We start from the raw sequence: 22,342 nt of genomic DNA on the forward strand, positions 1-22,342 counted from the left end.
TGTATTCTTGAATAATTACTTGATTTATTTGTTACACACTAAATTTTTATTTTCTTTAACAAAGTTAAAGATAAGAAATAACGAGAGCAATTTAAGGGTGTGACTTATTAGTAAATAAAATAAGTTGAGAATTATAAGCTCTCATATTGAAATCCCTAACAAAAACAAAAGTATTAGGTATTTTTTTTATTTTCTCCAAATATTGATAAATAAAATTACTCGCAAATTGGAGCGAATACTATGAATATTAAAAAAAAAAAGGAAATAATGGGGAACAAAAAGGAAAAGGGATAACTTGGAAGCAGATCATCATAGTGGGAGGAAAACTGAGTTTCACTCTGACACGTGCACATGTGGCACGAAAATCTACTAACCACGCTTCTTCACATTTCTTTTTCTCTACTACAGTAGTTTTTCTTTTTTCTATCTTATATTATTTCAGACTTGATGTTATGTTATTAATTTATTTTTTCATTTCAAATTTTACCTTATATATTCTGTAATTAATTTAACATAACCATTTGTTTAAGGATTTTCCTTATAGCCTTCCAAATGAAACTAGGTACTTCGTTATTTTTTTAAATATCACAATATTTTCAGTATATACATATTTAAGGTTAAATTGACTTAGATTATACTAATGGTAATAGAGAATATATTATTCATTAGGTCATTGGAATATCAAATAATATTAAATATTATTGTATTTTTAATATTTTAAATTTGAAATGGGCATAAATCACATAAGATCTAATTTATACTATATCCTCAATTTTCGGATTTCACCAACTCGGATATTCGTGCCTTATGATGAGGTAAATAGCGGTAGCTTCAAGTTTACACAAGTCTTTTTGAAGATCCCTATCTCTTGTCTCCTCACAGAAGGAAAAAAAAAGGAGAGGAAAAAAAAAAGAGATATTATTACTTTTATCTCGCGCGAGAAATTATTTATATTTGGTAATTGAAAAATATAAAATTTATATAATTTTTATATACAACATACGTAATATATATTATTATTATTTTGAAAACGATTATACAATGTAATTTTGCGATAAAGAAATACCTCCAACCGACCCAACGTCCCTACATAGTCCCACGTCCTCTTGCCCTCTACCTATTCTCTTCAGGCAAGTTTCTCACATGGTTGGCTTTTGGATAATATTTGAGTTGAATTTGAAATTCAAACCTCAAGCTCAAGGACATAGTTTTTCGTTAAATAAGATTTAGTTGTCATATAGCTATTATAATGACAGATATGTAATTTTTAGATGATTAACATTTAAAAATGTATTCGTTAGAAAAAAGACCGAGATGGAAAAAAAGTTACAAATATAATGTATCGTAATTTATATATAATTAATGGTGAAGTTAAATTATTTTAAATTCACAAATTTATCGACATCAAGTTCTTAATTAAAGGGATTAATTTTGGTCTATCATTAGTTTTCAAGTGCTTAATTTCCGTAAAAATAGCACGGTATAACCAGTTTTCGAACTGGTCATTCAAAAATAGTCAGCATTTACGAAATCAATGAAAAATAACCATTATTTTGCTGCAACAGAGACCGGTCCAGCATAATATACTGGAGTTCGGTGCACATGTGTATGAACTCCAGCATATTATGCTGGACCGGTATACTTTGCTAACTCCAGTATAATATACTGGAGACTGGAGCACCGGTGCTCCAAACTCCAGTATATTATACTGGACAATTATACTTGCTGGAACTCCAGTATATTATGCTGGAGTTCTAGTGTACTTATGGTGGAACTCCATCGTATTATACTGGAGTTCAAGCATACTTATCTTGGAACTCCAGTATAATATGCTGGAGTTCAAGCATACTTATGCTGGAACTCCAATATAATATACTGGCGTATTTTCCGGGTTTTGAACAATGTTTTCGCTCAGATTTATCTTTACATGAAAAGTGGCTAAATTTCGATTCTTTTTGAAACTGGGCAATTTTTGAACGACCAGTTGTAAATCTAGCTATTTTTAAATTTCTCCCTTAATTTCATGCATAAAAGTATCCTTAGTCACCGCACTACTAGGAAAAAGCTTTTTTCCGACTACGAAATGTCAGTCGTAAACTTTCGACTACAGTAGTCAGAAAATTCATATTCATATTTATATTTTTTTTAGAATTTTGCCTACTACATTTTCGACTGCTATTATCGTAAAGTTTTGCGGAAAATTTTGCGCCATATGGTCCGGACACTTTTCGACTACAGTAGTAGGAAATTTTAAATAAAAATTTAATTAAATAATATACGTTTTCCGAAACTTAGTCAGATATTATTTAGCAACTACCGTAGTCGGATACCTTATTATCAACCTTTTGCTAACTCGACACAATTTTGTAAGATCCTTCTATGTTTTTAAAAGATGATCTAATAATTGTCAAGAGGTCATAGTTCGAACCTATTGTACGAGTTAGAGTTATGCAATTAAACCTTCTCTATTTCAGTCAACTAGCTGCAAACTTTTTAAAACATAAATTGTAAATTTTTACCTTTTTATATTATGAATGAAGTCGGAAAAGGAAGGAGAGATTTTTTTTTTTTTTTTTTTTATAAGGAAAATCCAATTTTGGGACCATCTAAAGCAAGACAAAATTGCAGGCTAGCAGCACCTGCTCGGAAACTCAGGCAAAGACCAGACCATAGTCAATATGACTAGGAGCTTTCCAAACTGCAGAGACATGTTTTTTGTTGACTATAACTTAGAATATCTACTCAACTAGGATTCTGCTCCACCCTTCCAACACTTCCAATATATAAAATTGACTAGTGAATGCAACAAAAGTAAAAAGTGAAAATCATCTATGTAATTGTCTCCCCATTATTTGTTCGCTTCTTCCCCTTTTACTTTTGGTTCTTCTTTTCTTTTTCATATTATACATAAGGCTACAACAACGACGCAATAAAATTTCACAAGTGGGGTATGAGGAGGGTAGCGTGTACGCATACCTTACTTCTACCCCGAGGGGACAGAAAAGTTGTTTTAGATAAAACCACGGCTCAAGAAGTCGAAAAGGGACTGAATGTATTAATATACCAAAACTACGTACATGTAATTTAGATGGTAGTTTTTAAAATTTAAAAAAAAAAAGATTTTTTTTGTCAACCACGTTCATAGAAGGGGAAATTGTAATTTGCTAAAAGAAAAGGACCAAAATGTACAACATAAGACATGGGACCTGTGATTTTAATAGGTTTGCAGAGGTGGGGAAATGTAGAATTAATTGCAAGTCCCCCACTATATAATATATCATGGCTTATGACCAAACAAGGTTAGATCTCTCGTTTTTTCTTGGAATTTTTACCTCCTATAGCAAAAGTTAACACCTTATTTATTTTAAAAAACTATATTTTATAGATATCTTTTAATGTTTATAGCAAAATATCTAATTTTGGTTACCTCCTAACACTAAGCCACTAAATACGTTATTCAGTTACACTATTTTCTTTCTCTCTCTACTTTGATACATGTCATTATCTTCCCCCGCTCCCTGAAAACACGATGATCAATCTCAAAATTCCTCTCACTCACATCACCTACCATTAGTCAACCCCCCCCCCCCCACGCTCTCTCCTCCCTCTTGCACTTTCAGACGACCCTTCAGATCTTCAAACTATCAAGCCTACCATTGATAACACAATTGAATTGCTCATCAATAAGAGAACAAGAACCGGGTTTGTACAAAGGATAAGACTCATCTATAACCCAATTCCCATCAAAGAAATCACAATTCAACAAAGACTTAAGCAAATCTTCATCTCTTTTCTTCACTGACACATCCAAATTTGTCCCATTAATCTGCTTTTTCACCAAAGAAGAAGTGAAATTTTTATTCACTTCCTTCTCTATAATTCCCTTTTATCCATTCCCATTTGCAATTTTGTCCCCAGAAGAGGTCTTTGGTGCTGAATTTTCAGTCTGATTCACATTAACTGGAGACTTTGTAGCCTCAATTGTGCTCTGATTTGCCTTCAAAATTCCAACTTTATCATCAATTTTTTTACTTTGAGTCTGGTTCACATAAGGGAAAGGAGGTCCAAAACACATAAACAGAGAGAAAAAGAGAGAGGACGCAATGGATTTTGAGCCACATGAAGATTCATCTTCATTACTATTTAGTAAATAGATGAAGAATCAGAGTCAAAATTAAAACTTGGAGACAATGAATTTTGAGCCAGAGGAAGACAATATGAGGGACGAAGATCTGCTGAGTTTATGGTTTTTGCGATGAAAAGAGTTGCTGGTTCTTGGTTTTTACGCTATATTTTCATGTATTTCATTGTATTCATTGTCTTTTTTTTCATTGTAATTCAATGTATCTCATTGTATTCACTATTTTTTTCATTATATTTTCAATGTATCCCGTTGTATTCTATGTATTTCGTTGTATTCATTGTCTCGCTATATGCCATGAATGTATTCATATGTTTTTTTAATTAATATAATTTATGTATTCAGATGTATTATATAATTTCTCCAAAGATTGCTATATTTTTGGGGTATTTTTCCGTTAAAATTCTTTTTTTATAACTTGAAATACAAAATTTGTGTGTTATAATTGAGTTTGTTGAGTTATATTAGGAGTATATTATGTTAATTGATTCACTTTTCGTTTAAAAACAATGTAATCCCTTGTTTCACTCCGTGAATACAGTCGAATACAGTAATCTGTCCAACTAAAATTCCATGTTTCACGCCATGAATACAGTCGAATACACTCGAATACAACAACTGATTAGTTGGACTTCACTAATTCACACCTATTTTTGCTATTGTATTCATGAATACGGTAGCTTAAATACATCTAATACATCTTATAACAACAGAAAACGTATCTACAGATCGTAATATAGCAAATGGTATCTATAGATAGCTAATTACCACTAAAGGATAATGCTTTATGAAAATTTCTCTTCTTTCTTTTCTTTGAAAATTGATGAATATGCCGTAAGCAGAAGCATAACTGTTAAGATTAGAATAGTGAAGTTGTATTGTAGTGCTTTGTAATTATTTAACTAGTGGACACATTTGTAACTGTGGTTATGGCTATTATTGTAACTAGTTAGTTAGGGTGTTAGTGTTAGTTGATGTCAGAATATTAGTTAGTGGTAGTTTAGGCGGTTAGTGGAGGATGACAGCTGTACAAGTACAATGTCCTGTATATAGACGAGTTGAGTTTGTGATTTCCAATTAATGAAAATATCTTCCCAAATCTGAAAGTCTCTCGAAGCTTCTCTGTCCTCTCTGAGCTTCATGGCCCTCAGCCATGGCAGTTGAGTTTCAGCTCAACTTTTGATCACAAATCCTTCAATTTTCACATGGTATCAGAGTATATGAGTCATATTCTGAGGTAATTCATAGCTTGTCACTTCATCTGCTCTTCAATTCTGAATCGAAGTGTCTAGGTTTCTTCGAAATCGTTAAATCGCTTGAAATTTTGTTCCAAACTGTAATAGTCACTCTAATATCATTTGATAGCAACAAATTTTTAGTATTCTTAGCTTGTGGTTTTCATGAAGCGTGATTATCTGTGTTGTATCTGCTGAATTTCTATTTCTCATCTTCGATTCGCGGTTAAATCAATTGAAATTTGCGATCTAAGCAAGCAATGGCTGGAGATAAGGAAAACACTGTAGAAAAGGACAATTTAGATACCTCAAGTCCCTTTACATGCATCCATCGGAGAGTGCAGGTTCAGTATTGGTACCTCTGGCTTTTGATGGCACAAGATAGAGATCTTGGTGGAGAGGTGTACTTAGAGCCCTCTCAGTAAAGAATAAAGATGGCTTCATAACAGGAAAATATCATAAGCCAACAATTGGACATGCAACTTTTGATCAGTGGGAGCAATGTGATGATATGGTAACTTCATGGATCCTAAACTCCCTTTCGAAGGATCTAGCGGATAGTTTGCAATATGTAAATGATACAAAGGAGCTGTGGTAGGAGTTGGAAGATAGGTATGATCAAACCAATGGAGCAAAACTCTATCAGCTTCAGAAGGAAATAAATGATTTGAGTCAGGGAACCCTTGATATAACGGGGTATTATACAAAGATGAAAAAATTATGGGAGAAATTGAACACATTGAATGCACATGCACAGTGCACCTGTGGAGCTAAAGCTAACATGCACAAGTCTGAGCAGGACAGAAGACTGATATAATTTTTGATGAGGCTGAATGAGGTGTATACTGTCGTGAGAGGGAGCATACTGATGATGAACCCTCTTCCAAACCTAGCTCAACCTTTCTCCATTCTCATACAAGAAGAGAAGCAAAAGGAGGTCAAACCACACAATCATCAATTAGTAATTGAGTCCACATCATTGAATGTTAATGGTCCAGGAAACAATACCTTTAGGACAAACTATAATCAACACACAAACACTACTAGGAACAACAACTATGGAAGAGGCTACATGGGGAATAGACCTAGACCATTCTGTGATTTCTGCAAAAGGCCAGGCCACATTAAAGAAAAATGCTATAAACTGCATGGATATACTTAGAATTTGAAGTACAACAATGGAAACAGGGGAAGAAAACTAGTAGCTAATGTGTTTGAAACAACAAGCGATGGAGCAAACATAGCAGATGAAGGAGGAAATCATCAAGAGCAAGACAGAACTATGCAGCAATTGAGCAAAGAGCAATATGGACAACTGCTGAGCATATTGGAGACTTTTAAAAATGGGAACAATGGAGACAACTCAGGGAACATAAGCATGACTGGTGGAGCTGTTAATTTTGCAGGTATGACTGGTTGTCACTCTTCTGTTGAATCAAGTAAACAGTCTTATGAAAGCTTCAAAGATAATGCTGGTTCCTGGATTCTTGACTCAGGAGCTACTAACCAAATGACCTATAACAAAACCTCATTAAGCAATATCAAAACTTTAGTTTACCCCTTCTTAGTCTCTTTGCCAAATGGTTATAAAGTAAAGGTGACAATAATTGGAGATGTCATTCTCAGACCTCACTTCACTCTAAAAAGAGTTCTATATGTGCCTAGCTTCAAATTCAACCTAATTTCTATTCACTCTTTGATAGTCCAACTTGATTGCATCATCATATTCACTAAATTCTCATGTATTCTTCTACAAGGCCTTTCACTGAGGAGGCCTCTGGAGATTGGTAAGGCTAAAGACAGCCTCTATCTTCACCATTCAAGTTCAGGAAAGAACAATTCTTCTACTGTAAATAGAGTTTCCACCACATCACTCACACACAATTCTGCACCTAGTGCAACCACCTCAGATAGTCATAGTATCAATAATGTACACTATTAACATCCTTGTAATTCAGCACCTAGTGCATCCACTTCTCCTCATGATTGTGATAATAAAAGTGTACAAGTCTTTCTGAAATCTAATAAAAGTTCAAACTCAGTGTGCAATGCATATATCTCTAATGAAAACTCTGTGGATTTCTTGTGGCATAATAGGTTGGAACATGTGCCTTTTATCAAAATGGAGGGTATCAATTCTATACCAATAATCTTTGCAAATAAACAACCTATTCTGTGTTCCATATGCCCTATGGTCAGACAAACTAGATTTCCTTTCCCAGAGAAAACCACCTCTACAACCAAGATATTTGAAATTCTGCATGTGGATATGTGAGATCCTTATCATGCACCAACTCATGATAATCACAAGTACTTCATTACCTTAGTTGATGCTATAGTAGGTGCACCTGGACACACCTACTAACCAGCAAAAGTAATGCCTTACATGTCATAAAAGCCTTCTATGCAATGGTCCAAAACCAGTTCAACACCTCAATAAAGACCATCAGAACTGATAATGATTTAGAATTTGTGAACACTGAAACAACCATGTTTTTCCAAACCAGAGGAATCATATACTAGAAAACTTGCCCATACACTCCACAACAAAATGGCATAGTGGAGAGAAAACACAAATACCTACTGGAAACTGCAAGAGCACTGGTATATCAATCCAAATTACCCCTAAAGTATTGGGAAGAGTGCATCCTAACCTCCACTTACATGATCAACAGATTTCCATCTACATCCCTCAAAAGAAAGTGCCCCTTTGAAATTTTATATAAAAAGAAACCAAACTACTCACATCTCAGGAGTTTTGGCTGTCTATGTTTCCCTACAAACCTGAAACCACACAAAGATAAATTTGAACCAATATCATCACCCCATGTCTTTGTAGGATACCCTTTTGGATAAAAAAAATACAAAGTTCTGAGCCTAGCCACAAGAAAAATACATGTTTCAAGAGATGTGACCTTTTATGAATAAGTTTTTCCCTTTGCATTGCCAGGAAAGCACATTGACTTAGCATCCAAATGTGAGCATCTGTCTCTTTCTTTTCCTCATATAGGTCCCTGCATGAGTCATGTTGATACTGTTAATTCTACTGCTAATAATAATAGAGGTGATTCACACCAACAATTAATGTCACCTGGACTTCCACTTGGCAATGGTACTAATGATCACATTCATGAACCTGTGTCACCATCTCAACCAGACTACCAAAGCTCCTCCAACTCAAATAGAACCTGCAACACATCACCTGAACCTTGTTTTCACTCCTAGAACCAAGAACAATCCTTTCTAAATAATTCACCAATCTCTACACAATCTGAGCAAACTGTGTCCCTAACTCACTACAGACCTCAAAGAACCCTCAAACTCCCTATCTATTTGAAAGATTACATATGCAATGCACCCACTTTTAATATTAATAGTGGGAAACAAATAGCAGATGATAGTCATAGTTCACCTTCCTTTTCTTTTCACACACATGTTCCCCTTTTACAACTTGTATCTCTCAATGCACTGAGTAATGATAGTCGGCATTTGCTTGAGACTCTTTCTACTGACTGTGAACCTGAATCATATGAAGAGGCATCAAGCATACCTGCCTAGCAATAGGCTATGAACCAGGAATTTGATGCACTTTACTCCAACCGTACCTGGGATCTTGTTCCACTACCTATAGGAAATAGGGCAATAGGTTGCAAATGGGTATACAAAATTAAGCATAAGGCAAATGAGAGTGTTGAAAGATTTAAGGCTAGGCTGGTTGTCAAGGGCTATACTCAGCAGGCAGGAATAGATTATACTGAGACCTTCTCACCAGTTGTGAAGATGACAACTGTCAGAGCATTGGTTAACATAGCAACAAAGAAGAACTGGGAGATTTTTCAGCTTGATGTAAATAATGCCTTCTTACATGGAGATCTGAATGAAGAAATATATATGCAAGTTCCACCAGGGCTATCAGTAGACAAAAAAAATTTGGTATGCAAGTTAAATAAGTCATTATATGGGTTGAAGCAGGCAAGCAGGCAGTGGTATGCCAAGTTGACTGAGGCCCAATGTTCCAGGGGATATATGCACTCCATGCTAGATTACTCTTTGTTTTATAAAAGGTCAAGCAATTTAGTGGTCTTTGTAGTAGTCTATGTGGATGATGTGCTCTTGACAGGAACAAATTTAGAAGAAATTAAGGCATTGAAAACCTTTCTGCATGAGACATTTAAGATAAAGGACATAGGGAGATTGCATTACTTCCTAGGTTTGGAAATATTATACAAACATGATGGAGTAATAATCACACAAATAAAGTTTACAAGGGACCTGATACAAGAATTTGAATGTGCACATTGTCCTCCAATGTCCTCTCCACTTGATCCTTCGACAAAGCTAAAGGCAAATGAAGGAAACTTACTCACAGATCCCACTCAATATAGGAAACTAGTGGGGAAGCTGAATTTTCTCACCAACACACGACTTGATATTGCTTACAGTGTTCAACATATCAGCCAATATATGCAGAGTCCTTGAGATTCCCATCTTAAAGCTGCTATACATGTACTCAAATACTTGAAAGGTGATCCTGGTATGGGGATTTTCTTGTCAAACAATGCAGATTATAGATTGAGAGCATTTTGTGACTCAGATTGGGCTGCTTGTCCTGAGACAAGAAAGTCTGTCAGTGGTTTTATTGTGCTGCTGGGGACAGTCCAATTAGCTGGAAATCAAAGAAGCAGTCAATTGTATCTTTAAGCTCTGCTGAAGCAGAGTACATGTTAGCAAGGAAGGTAGTTGCAGAGCTTGTTTGGTTACCTAAACTTCTGGAAGAACTGACTATGCCTCTAACTTTACCCATTCCAATCTACTGTGATAATCAAGCAGCTTTGCATATTGCAAGGAACCCAGTGTTTCATGAGCGGACCAAACATATAGAGGTCGATTGTCACTTTGTGAGGGACAAACTCATTGAAGGTCAGATATCTCTGCATTATGTTCACACAGATGACCAACGGGTTGATATACTCACTAAATCGTTGACAAGCATCAAACACTCCTCACTACTTTACAAGTTGGCAGTGAGTACCTCCCTTCCAACTTAAGGGGGGAAGGGGGGTGTTAAGATTAGAATAGTGAAGCTGTATGTAGTGCTTTGTAATTATTTAACTAGTGGCCACATTTGTAACTGTGGCTATGGCTATTATTGTAACTAGTTAGTTAGGCTGTTAGTGTTAGTTGATGTCAGAATATTAGTTAGTGGTAGTTTAGGCGGTTAGTGGAGGATGACAACTGTACAAGTAAAATGTCTTGTATATAGACGAGTTGAGTTTGTGATTTCCAATTAATGAAAATATCTTCCCAAATCTGAAAGTCTCTCGAAGCTTCTCCTTCCTCTCTGAGTTTCATGGCCCTCAGCCATGGCAGTTGAGTTTCAGCTCAACTTCTGATCACTAATCCTTCAATTTTCACAATAACGCTCTGATGTGATCTCTATGGACCATTTCAAATTTTGTGTTTTTTTTTGCCTCCAACGTACACGCTATAATGAGAAAGAGGAAAATTTTACATGTATCCAATGTCCTTAAAATAAATAGGTAAACTAAATTATAAATGATTCTCGACAACAGATATTTTGGCTCTCATATTGATGAAGAACATAGTAAAATGTGATATTTGGTGTGAATTGTAGAATCCCACAAATTACCAAGTCTTTGAACGTAAATTGCGCCAAAGCCATTAGGCTAAGGAACGTCAGTCTACGCGTCACGTAAAAAAGTAGGTAAATTAGTTTTTTTGGGTAACATCATCGAGTAATCTACTATCGAAAAAATACAATTTGTTGAAGTAATTTTGTAATGCAACACATTATTCGTAAAGTTATCCACATTAGGAAACAAGTAAAATAAGTTAACATACTTTCAAGGAAATTCAAAAATCTTGACATTTCAGTTTTGCCATTTAAGCTAAACTTCATTGCGTATAGCTCGTAAAAACTTTTCTTGTAGTTGGTTGTAAATATTGCATTAACGTGATGGTAATTGTTTTTTTACTACTTTTAGTTAGGATGCCAAACTCAAATTGTATTTTTTGTACACCAATGATCAATGAAAAAGGTGTTTAAGGACTAAATACAGTGTAATTAAATATCATAATGAAATCATGTTACACTCGTAATTGGCAGGGGTAGAGCTAGGATGGTGGACGAAAATTCATCTGAATCCCCATTGCCGATATTGTAGATACAAGATCAAAATTATTTTTTACGCAAAAATAGTAGATTTTGAACTCCCTTGATAAAAATTCTGGTTCCACCACTGGTAGTTAGCTAAGGATAATGTCTCATATACACAAAGTGATGTTGATGATCCGCCCATTTTTTTTTTTTGCTCAATAGATTGAGGATGGATTCGAGCCTTGGAGCGTGTGACCTATAGGTCACAGGTTCGACACGTAAAATCAGTCACTAATGCTTGCATTAGAATAGGCTGCCTACATCACACCCCTTGAAGTGTGACCCTCTTGCGTAATAGAGGATGAATTCCTAAGACTAAGACCTTGCTATAATGCCAAAAATCTCTAACTATATTGATAAGAAGATATAAAAATCGGGAAGATACGTGGTCTAGGTTGCCAAAGAGGGCAAATCAATTAAAAACAAAGTACAAAAGATTTTGGCATCTTAAAAAACAGTACTAATGTTGATACTTTGTGAGACCGAAGTTGCTGTGTTATCTCCAAGCCATGTGTATCACTAATGAAAATGTGTTAATCCCCTAGCTAGCTATAATGGGTCCATGACACTTAACTTAGTCTACATCTCAAGTCTATTTCAAGTAAATTTATCTTAATAATAAAAGCTCCAAAGTGTCAACACGAAAAGATGGTAACACCAAACAAGATCTCACTTCATAACCACATGTTACTATAAACTTTTTATCATTTTCTTTATCCAAACCCTACTTGATCACTTAAGTGTTTCTTTGCTTCATTCTCTTTCAATCGACTTGTACCGATTGAGATAGGCATAAATAATGTCTCCTAATGATTCTTATCTTATCAACTTGACATTATTTGATTTTTGTACTTTAGACAAGTCAAGATTATTTTGTAAAATAGCAGAATGAGGAGTGAATCTTTTGTTTATCGCGTATTTGTAGGATGTAAATTGCACATTCGTTTGAGCTATTTTTATTGAAACTATCATTTTCCTATTTTGCACGATTTCTAATTATTTTGAGGGGTTCTTTATTGAAGGTATAAATAAGCTGGTGGGGTTTCCACATGGTCATGTGTTAAAAGGAGAGATGAACGCCTTAACTCAAGCCTTTCTGATTTTACAAGCTGCCCCAACCGTTAATAAAAGATAAGAAAAAGAAATGAACAGTAAATTTTTTCATTTTGTCATATGTTTTAATTAAAAATGAAATCTTTAATTGTTTAGCACTGATATGTTTGCTTAATTCTATAGCACTAAAAAAAGATAATAAGAGTAATATGGTTGGGACTTGGGATAGGGAAGACAAAAAACTGCCAAAGAAACGTGAAGGGGGCTGGTCACTGTTCAGTATAGGATCCGTTCAGAATCGATAAACCCATTATTTAATTAACCTCTTGCATTAATCTGCCAAATAAAGAAAATAATAAGACTATTTTTCTGTGTGTTAGGCATGGTTCTCAAATTTGAGGCCTTTTTTTATTTCCTTATTGGTTTATTTGGCTCAATTTTCAACTTGAACTACTACTACTTTCTTTTTCTTTTGTAGATTGTGGATGTTTTTTAGATGATTTTTTATACAAATCACGAGCATAATACTCTTGAATACTATAGGCATGCCAAATTATGCGATTTGTTTGACTATTTTGGTCAATTGGATTATTTCTAAAATGATATTTTGTTAGATTTGCCTTTTCCTGTTTTTCCAAATGACAAGATATTTAAATTATTTTAATCACAACTTAACATTTTATGTACATTATAAACTTGTATTTGTATTTATTCCTATATTTCAAAACGTACAGATAAAATGATATGTTCAAAAAAGACCAAACAGCTGCATATAAACTAAGATGAATTTTGGAGGATGAAATATCTTTAAAATCGCTCACGAGCAATTAATGTAAAATTTGATCATTGATGAATAAATCCATTGCATGAAATGGAAGAAAATATATCAAAAGAAGGATTTACTTTTCTCATTGGAGTTAGTTGCAAATAGGGTGAACATTTACTCGAAATTGTTTTGATGATTGAAAAGCATTGGAGTCTATTAAAAAAATAGAAGAAATAATAGTACTGGTTACATTTAAAGTGGCAACTACTCTAGGAGACAAATGATTAATTAAGATCAACCCCATGATTAGACAGATAAGTGAAGTTTGACTAGTCTAATCTTAGTGTAGAATGACAATAATGATGTACTTCTAGATCTCTTGTTTAACAAACATTTGTTATTCCTTTTTTTTTTTTCTCTTTTAATTGTCTAAATAAAATTCGATTATCCTGTCGTTCTGTAGCAATATGTGTCCCTGATTGAGCTAGAAAATTAAATAATAAAAATCAGAAGAAAAAAAAAGTAAAAAGTGTTTTGGTTGAACTCTCGTAAGAATTGATTTGGAATATTAATAATTATTAAACGACAAAGAATAAACAGGTGATGGAAACAACTAATTTGATCCCCTTTTTCTTTATTTATTTTGTTTTTTTGGAATCCAGTTTTGGAGAACAGCTTAGAGGAATTGTTCTTAGGGTAGTTGAGTCGTAAGATCATGACCTTTTTCCAAAGGTCGATTATAGCAAAATGTACTTCCATATGAATGACCATTATATTATTACTTTACTAGATACTATATCATATAAAAAGTGAAATTCAACATTATTTTAGCAAAAAATACAGCTTTTGGTCGTAATTTTGAGAACAAGGGGTGATGGACCTAGTTGCCAAAATCATTTCCAAGCTTCAAGGGATGTCTCTTACTACTTGATTAAAAAGGGCAGCCCTGCACAAAATATTCTGTATTCACGTAGGATTCGGGAAGGGCTGCATCTCAAGAAGTGTGATGTAGACAGTCTACTCTAATACAAGTAATAGTAGCTATTTACACGGTTTGAACTCGTAATCTATAGGTCACACGGAGATAACTTTACCATTGCTCTAAGACTCCCCTTCTCTATTACATGATTACTTTATATAATATTGGATTATCTGTAAGTACATATGATGTCCATTTTTGTTTTCTTTTAATCACTCTTAGTTTTTCATGACTACTTGCTCAACCCAAAAAGGGAAAATATTGAGGATATCAATAGAGTTTTACACTCAAAGTGTAGGGTGGCCTCAAGACACAAACAACTTTTTATGTGCAAGCACGTTCACCTCTCCCATAATACCAGAAATAAAGGACTAGAAATTCATTCTTAGTACAGAAATAATGATACATAACAACGTGCTAGCAACAAAACAAAGTGCAGGTGAAACCAAGAAGAAGAGAAACCCTAGTTCGTATAGTATATATTATACATTTAAGAGAAATTAATATATACAACCAAGAACATTTACATTTATTTAATTATACGAAGGAAAAAAAAAAGAACATAGAAGCTTGTTACACCAACTTCCAGTTGGGAAACAACTCAGTAAAGCACTAATAATAGGCCCCCACAGCTTCTTATGTCCTCTATATATGAAGCATTTTTCATCTAAGTTTAGTTCTATATACCTACCAAAAATGAGAAATGTGAAAAATAAAAATAGCACCCACCCCCTATCATTTCAAGAAAATTTGTCCCTCGGCCAGCATAACATGTGCTTAGCCATTCCATCAATCTTTTTAAAGTCCAGATGAGATGAGAGAACCTTTTGTTGTTGCTGTTCCCACAAACCATCTTACAAACTCTCACGTCTTTAATTCTTTCTTTTAAAAAAAAAATAAAAAATCATGCAAGCTAAGAAACTCATCAATATTTCTGTAGACAATCGTTTTTCAAGCCATAGGGTAGGGGTACTACACATATATTAGGTGTACCAACTAATAACTCGGATATTTCAGGATCGTCAGTTAGTGACTGATGAACCATTTTCCTCCAATACCAACAATAATAACTGTATCTCAATCTCGAGCAAGTTTACATGATTAACCCTCAAAGACCATAGTGGCGATTCATCATAATCTCGAGCAAGTTTATGCGTAATGAACCTACAAGGACCCCGTATTATATTCGTACTTGGAACTGGCAACAAGAGCAAGCTCGCATTGAGGGAATTTTTTTCTTCCTTAATGATATTTTCCTCAAAATATCTCAAAAGAAAAAGAAAAAAGAGACCAAAGAGAAAGGAACAAATAGTTCATTCTTTCTTCTATTTGTTTTTTTTAATCACACTATCTAGTGATTGTGATTGCAAAAGTTAAAGACATAGACCATGTGGACAAGACTAGAGATATGTCAAACGTAATGGTCCTATATGATCACTTCCATAAAAGTGCAATTTTCATAGGATTAATTTTCTTGCAAAGCACTAAATTTAGGTGACATGTCCCTTTTTCAAGTCTGTTTCAAACCTTGTACTTAACTATGAGTATTAAAATGTCCCTTCAGTTCACAGCAAGAATCTAATTATCAATCAATTAAGGCTTTACAACGTATGAGGCTACTACGTTTGGTGCTTCACCAAACCAATCAATTATTATTGCATTATGGTATTTAATCATATCACTAGCCACAACCAAAAAAAAAGCAAAAACAAATTACTAATTCAAGAATTTCAAACTACTACAAATAAAATAGAATTAGCTACAAACTTCGTGCTAATATGTCGCTAAATCATTGTAGCTAACATAATTTCTTGATAATTTATCACTAATCCATCACTAAATAGGATTAGCGACGAATTTTTTTGTTTAGCTACAAAATTTATCCGTTGCTAATTTTTATTTTTTGGGTAATCCGTCAAACTTGGATTGGACCCTTCTTCTCTTCCTCTTCCCCTAAAGACAGATCCAAAATTTAAACATGTTCAAGTTGTTCTACGCCAATGGCTCAATCTATTTAGTTTACTAGGTTCAAAATCTATTATTTATACTTAGGTTTTTTAACATAAATACAGGATCAGTGCCAAAATTACTAAATTCAATTGAACCTATAATATATTTGGTAAGTCTGCCCCTGTTGCCCCCCTCCCCCCCCCCAACCCCATAATGCCCCTAGTAACTCAAAGGGAGGAACGGTTAATGTGTAATGTAAAAAGTTCATAGAAGTAGTTGCATTCAATTACTCAAATGTATTACTAGTAGCTAATGTGAGCACGTGATTTTTGTTTCGCACGACGATCACTTCAAAAAGAAATAAAAAAAAAAAAAAAAATTGGCCCTGCTGTACAATTTTGAATTTTTGTGCGGCACCTTGTTGATTTATTTGTGACTTCGGCCCATTTTTATTTATTTACTTTATTAAAAAACTAAAATTCGAAAATATATGTGTCCTGCATAATTCAAACCGTAATCCGGTCGTTAAATAGAAAATCATAAATAGGCATCTTCGTCCGTGATTTTATTTTTTGTTTAATTTTACCCATTTTTGAATTATTTTAACGTGTGTGTGAATAATTGTATTGGGTGTTTGATTTTATTTAGTTTTGTATTTCTTTTTATATAATAATAATAATAAAAAAAAGGGGGGGGGGCCTTGCCTTTCCGGATTTGGGCCAATTTATTAAAATTGGCCCAAACAAATAATGCCCAAACGGACAGCCCAAGCCACCAGTCCAAACAGCCCACCCCCAGGCCATAAAACGACGTAGTTTAACACCAAAACTACGTCGTTTCGATGCCAACCCATCACAACCGTTTAAACCAAGCCGATCCAACGGTCCGGATCTTTCACCCGTAACCCCACTACCCGACCCGTTACCCGAACCAATTCTGACCCCTACTAAGCCAAACGACGACGTTTCGTTTAAACCTTCAGATCCAAGCCGTCCATCTCGTCTCATCCAACGGTTGAAATCAATCCCCCCATTCCATATATAAGCCTCCTACCACACCCTGCCCCCTATCCAATACCCCAGCTTCCGTCTTCACCTCCTTCCCCACGAAACCCTAGCCGCCCCCTTATCCCTCGCCATTAATCCCGGCGGCATGAACGCCGATGACCTCCGCCTGAACACCATAGAACCCCCTCACCGCCCTGAACATCGATCTGTTGGCCGTTTAGTTCGAATCCCTTCCCACCTTCTCGAATCTTCATTTGAAGATTCGAGTCGGAACCCGAGTTACACCAATCGACCTCAACTTCGCACCAGACAGTCCCCAGACCCCCCTCGTGACCAAACCATGCTTGGTTTGGTCCGAATCTGACCAGGGAAGCACGAATCCCGGATCTAATTTTTGGAACTTTGAAGGTCTTCGTCGATGGTCCGTGTTTTGTTCAAACTAAAATATTAAGGTCTAATGGACCTTAATCGAAGTGTTTCTCATCTGAGAAACACTTCGATTAAAGCCCGTTCAGCCTTAAGAAAGGTCTGTCCGAATCCGAGTTAAGGCTTTTGATTTTTCAAGATTTGAGGTGAGTTTTGATTCTCTTTGCTTATTTATGTTAGTCCATGTTCGTTTAAAAGATTTGTTCTGGTTTTGTTTTTAATCTGTGTTTTGAGTTTTATCAACTGTTCCTGTCCATCTCGCCTGAACCTTTGTTGTTTGATTGAGTCTTTCTTCTAATTGTTCTGATAATTTGTATGTATGTATTTGTTGTGCAATTAATTGGGTTTCAAATGTGAACTGACCAACTGATTCTTCCCATGTAATTTTGCGTAGTCAGTACAATTCGAATCATGTGTTCGATACTGTTAAATGTCTGACTTTGGTCTCGATTGTACGAGTTATAACTAGTATAGTCGAGTCGACATATGTCGTCAATTAGTTTCAGATGTTTGAACAATATACAAATTGATTTGCTCCTGTTTAGCATTGTATGAATCAGTTGGGAATTGAATTTAGCTACTTATAGTTGTTAATCTGAATCAGAAGTGTAAAGGGTTTGATTTTGTTTAAGTTGCAGTCAGAATTGGAGGGCATGTGCACTTGTGCACAACATGTGCATTTGTGCACTTGTGCACAACATGTGCATAAAGGCTTTTGTTTGATTTAAAAATGTTTTGACAGCATATGCTGTCAGATACATCCTGCTGCCCACACCCTACTTTAGTTTCAGAAATAATAAACATTACAAAAGTAAGCCTGCCAAGGGAATATGATGGGGTTTTGGTTAATACTTAAATGACTAAGTGGAACTGAAAAGAGGGCAGCACATGAGGGGGTTTCTGTTGGTCTAAACAGGCTGTAAAAGGGGTAATGTGAAAGCTTATAAAAGGGAGGACATACAGAGATAGAGAGGAAAAAAGGAGAGGATACCATCGGATAATAGAGGTCAGAGAGAGCATAGATAGAGGAGAGTTGAAGTTCTGGAGATACAGACAGAATTAGAGACAGGATTGAGAGATAGAAATACATACACACACACACAAAAGGATAGACATTGAACCTTAAGAGCTGAATAGGAAAAACACAAACAGAGATAGAGAGAGGTTAAGGGATAGAAGCTATACAACCAACAATCAGAAACCTTCTTCCTCCTATTGTTATTGGGTTTTCAGTTGTTTCAATTTGTTCAAGCCAATTTTGATCCTTTGAAATCTCAGTTGTGTCTATTAGTTGAGTGCTTTCATTGGTCTACTACTATCTGGAGTTTCTGATTCTACTCCACTGGGTGTTGCTGTTATTTGGCTATTGCTTTCTATTGGCTATATTTGCATCTCTGCACTCGAGCTGGGTTCTTGCTGTATTGCTTTGTCTGCTGCTATTTCTGCCCTGCTGCTACTGATAGTGCTGTGATTGCTGCTGCATTTTGTTGTCATTATATTCTGCTGACTCCCCCTTTCCTTCAATTGTCAAATATTTCCAGGTACACAACCTCTGAAACTTTGTATTGTTGAAAGTTTGAAGTTGAAATAAAGAAAAGAACAGCTGTTCATGTTATAACATTGGTGTTAAAAATAGGTCGAATGTTAGTGGGATTGTATTTTACTGCAAACTGCAAACACTTTGTATAAAACTAGCATACATTCTGCTGAGATGGACTGTTAGATAGCGCTGTTCAATAGCAATAACAATATGATAGACAGCATGTTTGATTTGGGATACGTTCAGTTCAGTATAATACTGTTTGGTTTAGTTACGACTGTATAACATAGAGTCAGGGCAAACACTTGTATGTATTTCTGCCTAGACCACTGAATCGACAAATCTGTGGTATTAGGTCTGGGATAGATGTATCCCAAACAAACTCTCATGCAGTCATATTAAAAGTCTGGCTATGAATGCCAGTTTCGCTTGTCAGTTTATTTGTTCCAATGCCGGTTTGATATCAGGTTTCGGTACAGATTCTTCGTTTCGAAATGATGTAATGATTGTTGAGAAAAACTAATAATCATTTTTGAGTTCAATTAGTAGTAATTTTTCCTAATAAAACAGCCGATTTCTTTATCAATCTCAAATAGGTTAGAGTGTTAAGAATAGAACTTGGAGGTCGTTAAAACATAACTCAATATATGTTGTTAGTTTGTTTGCAATCTCACTTAGCGAATTAATAAGCATATTCACTTGTTGAAGACAAAGAATGCCGTAGCTTTCGCCTCATAAACAATCAATCAGGTAATCAAACAAGTTTAGGTTCGGCAAACATAATAAGGATTCAGTCCGTATTTGTCTAAACCAGCAAAATTCGGCATCATCCTTCCCTTTAAAGATAAATGTAGTAAAAATGTAGTCCTTGTAGGGTACCCTTCTAAAATAATGAGACGAGCCTCGCCGAATCAAAAGGCAAATTGCGGGGCCCTCAATAATTGGTCATAATAAATACTTAGAATTTGGGACGGGCTGTTTAGTGAATTCCACTCCCCTCCCCGAAGACAATAACGCGTTAGATTCTTTAGGCGCGACTTAATCAAATTACATTCCTAAATTCGGGTGCGCATTTATGTGACCCAATTTCAAATCTCAATGGAGTCGAAATGTGTTAACAATTACGGGTGCATTGATTGTGACGTGGTTCGAGATACATTTTCACGACGTTGCAATTCTATAAAAATAAATGATAATAATAAAAGCGGTTAAAACTTAATAAAAGCACATAAGTCACAACATGTATTTGAATCAGATATTTAGCCATTATAACAATTTAAGCGACCGTGCTAGAACCACGGGATTCGAGGGTGCTTAACACCTTCCCTCGGGTCAACAGAATTCCTTACTTAGAATTTCTGGTTCGCAGACTTCATTTGGAAAAGTCGAAAATTTCCTCGATTTGGGATTCAAGATAAACCGGTGACTTGGGACACCAAAAGCCAAACCTTTCCCAAGTGGCGACTCTAAATTAAATAAATAATCCCGTTTCGAATATTGTCACTTAAATTGGAAAAACTCCACCCGCGCATTTCTAACCCTTCGGGGCGGGCGCGCAAAAAAGAGGTGTGACAGCTCTGGCGACTCCGCTGGGGAATTGTACACCCAGAACCACTGGTTCAGGGTTCAAGAATTCGAGCTTAGAATAATTGTTATATTTGGCTTTATTATCTGATTTTTATTACATGTTTTTTGCGTAACGTGCTAAATGTTGTCTTTTACCGCTTTGATATTATCTGAACTGTATATAAACTGTGCCGAAACCTTTCTCTTCTTACTTCCGGGGAGAAGCTCGCTGGTCGGGACTCCCTATTCTGTTAATGTCAATACCTAAAATAAGAAAGAGGACGGACAAGTTACAAAGCCGGACGATCTCGCGGGTCCCCGGTACGTAGCCCCCTCCTCGACTCGAGTTGTCCGCTCGGGTGCACAGTCTAGAACAAATACCCAGGTTACGAACCTAGAATAACTTGACTTCATGCCGGATCCCTAGTAGGAACGCTTATCTGCATCATGTTGCATTTGACTTAGGGGACTCAACACAGGGGTTGGGTCCGTCTAGGACAGGCAGCCTGAAACGAAAAAGACCCCCTGGTGCATCCTATTTGTGTTGTGCATTTATTTGCTTCGGTTCCGCATGTCGACCGGTTCCTAAAAAGGGGAAAATAGCAGCGTAGGGGAGATAATTACTTATTTTTGGAGAATAAAACCAATGTCCAAGTAGTGTCAAAACCTCGCCGGAATTTTTTTTACTAAAAAAAAAACTGTCTTTTATTGAGAGTTATTAAAAAAAAAAATAATAAAAAAAAAAAATTCTTTTATCACTTTCAAAATCAAAAAAAAAGAAAAAGTGTTTATTTTAAAAGTAAAAAAAAAATGGAAAATCCATAATTCAAAAAGTGTGTTGTCTTTTGTAGTACCCCTTTTATAAATTCAGACTAATGATCCAAATATTGCATAAAAAAAAAAATATTTTTTCTTAAGCCTTTATCTTTTTTCAAAATAATAATACTTATTCTTGATTTCTAGGTTTTCTCTATTCATGATATGCCCGAACTACGCCGGTTTGATTCTCACCGGATGTGAGATACGTAGGCAACCCTCGTCGGGTTCAACCCCATTTTTCTAAATAGCCAAAAATCAGTAAATAAATAAATAAAAGATGTGTCAAATTTTTAATAGAGTCGTAAATAAGTCAGGTGACATTGTTTTATCATAAATAGCCAAATGTTCCCGAAAGGGACGCCGGAAGGCTGACTTTGCATAAACAGCCACCTTTGGGTCTTGTTTAGCGTTTTTTTAGACCCGCACAGCCTTAAAATCTTTGTCTCTGAAGTGTTTAAAGGCCGTGGGCAAAGCTTGATCCTCTCTAAAAAAATATATATTTTTTGAGTCAGTCAATTTTGTTAAAATCACCTTAATAAATGTGCAGGATGAGCACGATGCAAAATGAACATTTTTCAATAATGACCAAAATCCCTGTCAAGTTACGGCTATGGTGGAATGATCTAGGTGTTGAAGGACAAAATGAGGTTAAGAAATATTTGAAAGGTCTTGTGGGTCTGTT

At 35.3% G+C, this 22,342-nt stretch overlaps 1 non-coding gene across 1 annotated transcript; it reads left to right on the forward strand.

The window, feature by feature from the left end:
- The first annotated feature begins 10,934 nt into the window (after positions 1–10,934).
- LOC138876737 (5.8S ribosomal RNA) lies at positions 10,935–11,088 on the forward strand. Its single transcript, XR_011402068.1, has one exon. It is a non-coding gene; the product is annotated as a 5.8S ribosomal RNA (ribosomal RNA).
- Positions 11,089–22,342: the final 11,254 nt, after the last annotated feature.

This window comes from Nicotiana sylvestris, chromosome 8, assembly GCF_000393655.2.
Source record: "Nicotiana sylvestris chromosome 8, ASM39365v2, whole genome shotgun sequence".
In the NCBI taxonomy this organism is placed as follows: Eukaryota; Viridiplantae; Streptophyta; class Magnoliopsida; order Solanales; family Solanaceae; genus Nicotiana; species Nicotiana sylvestris.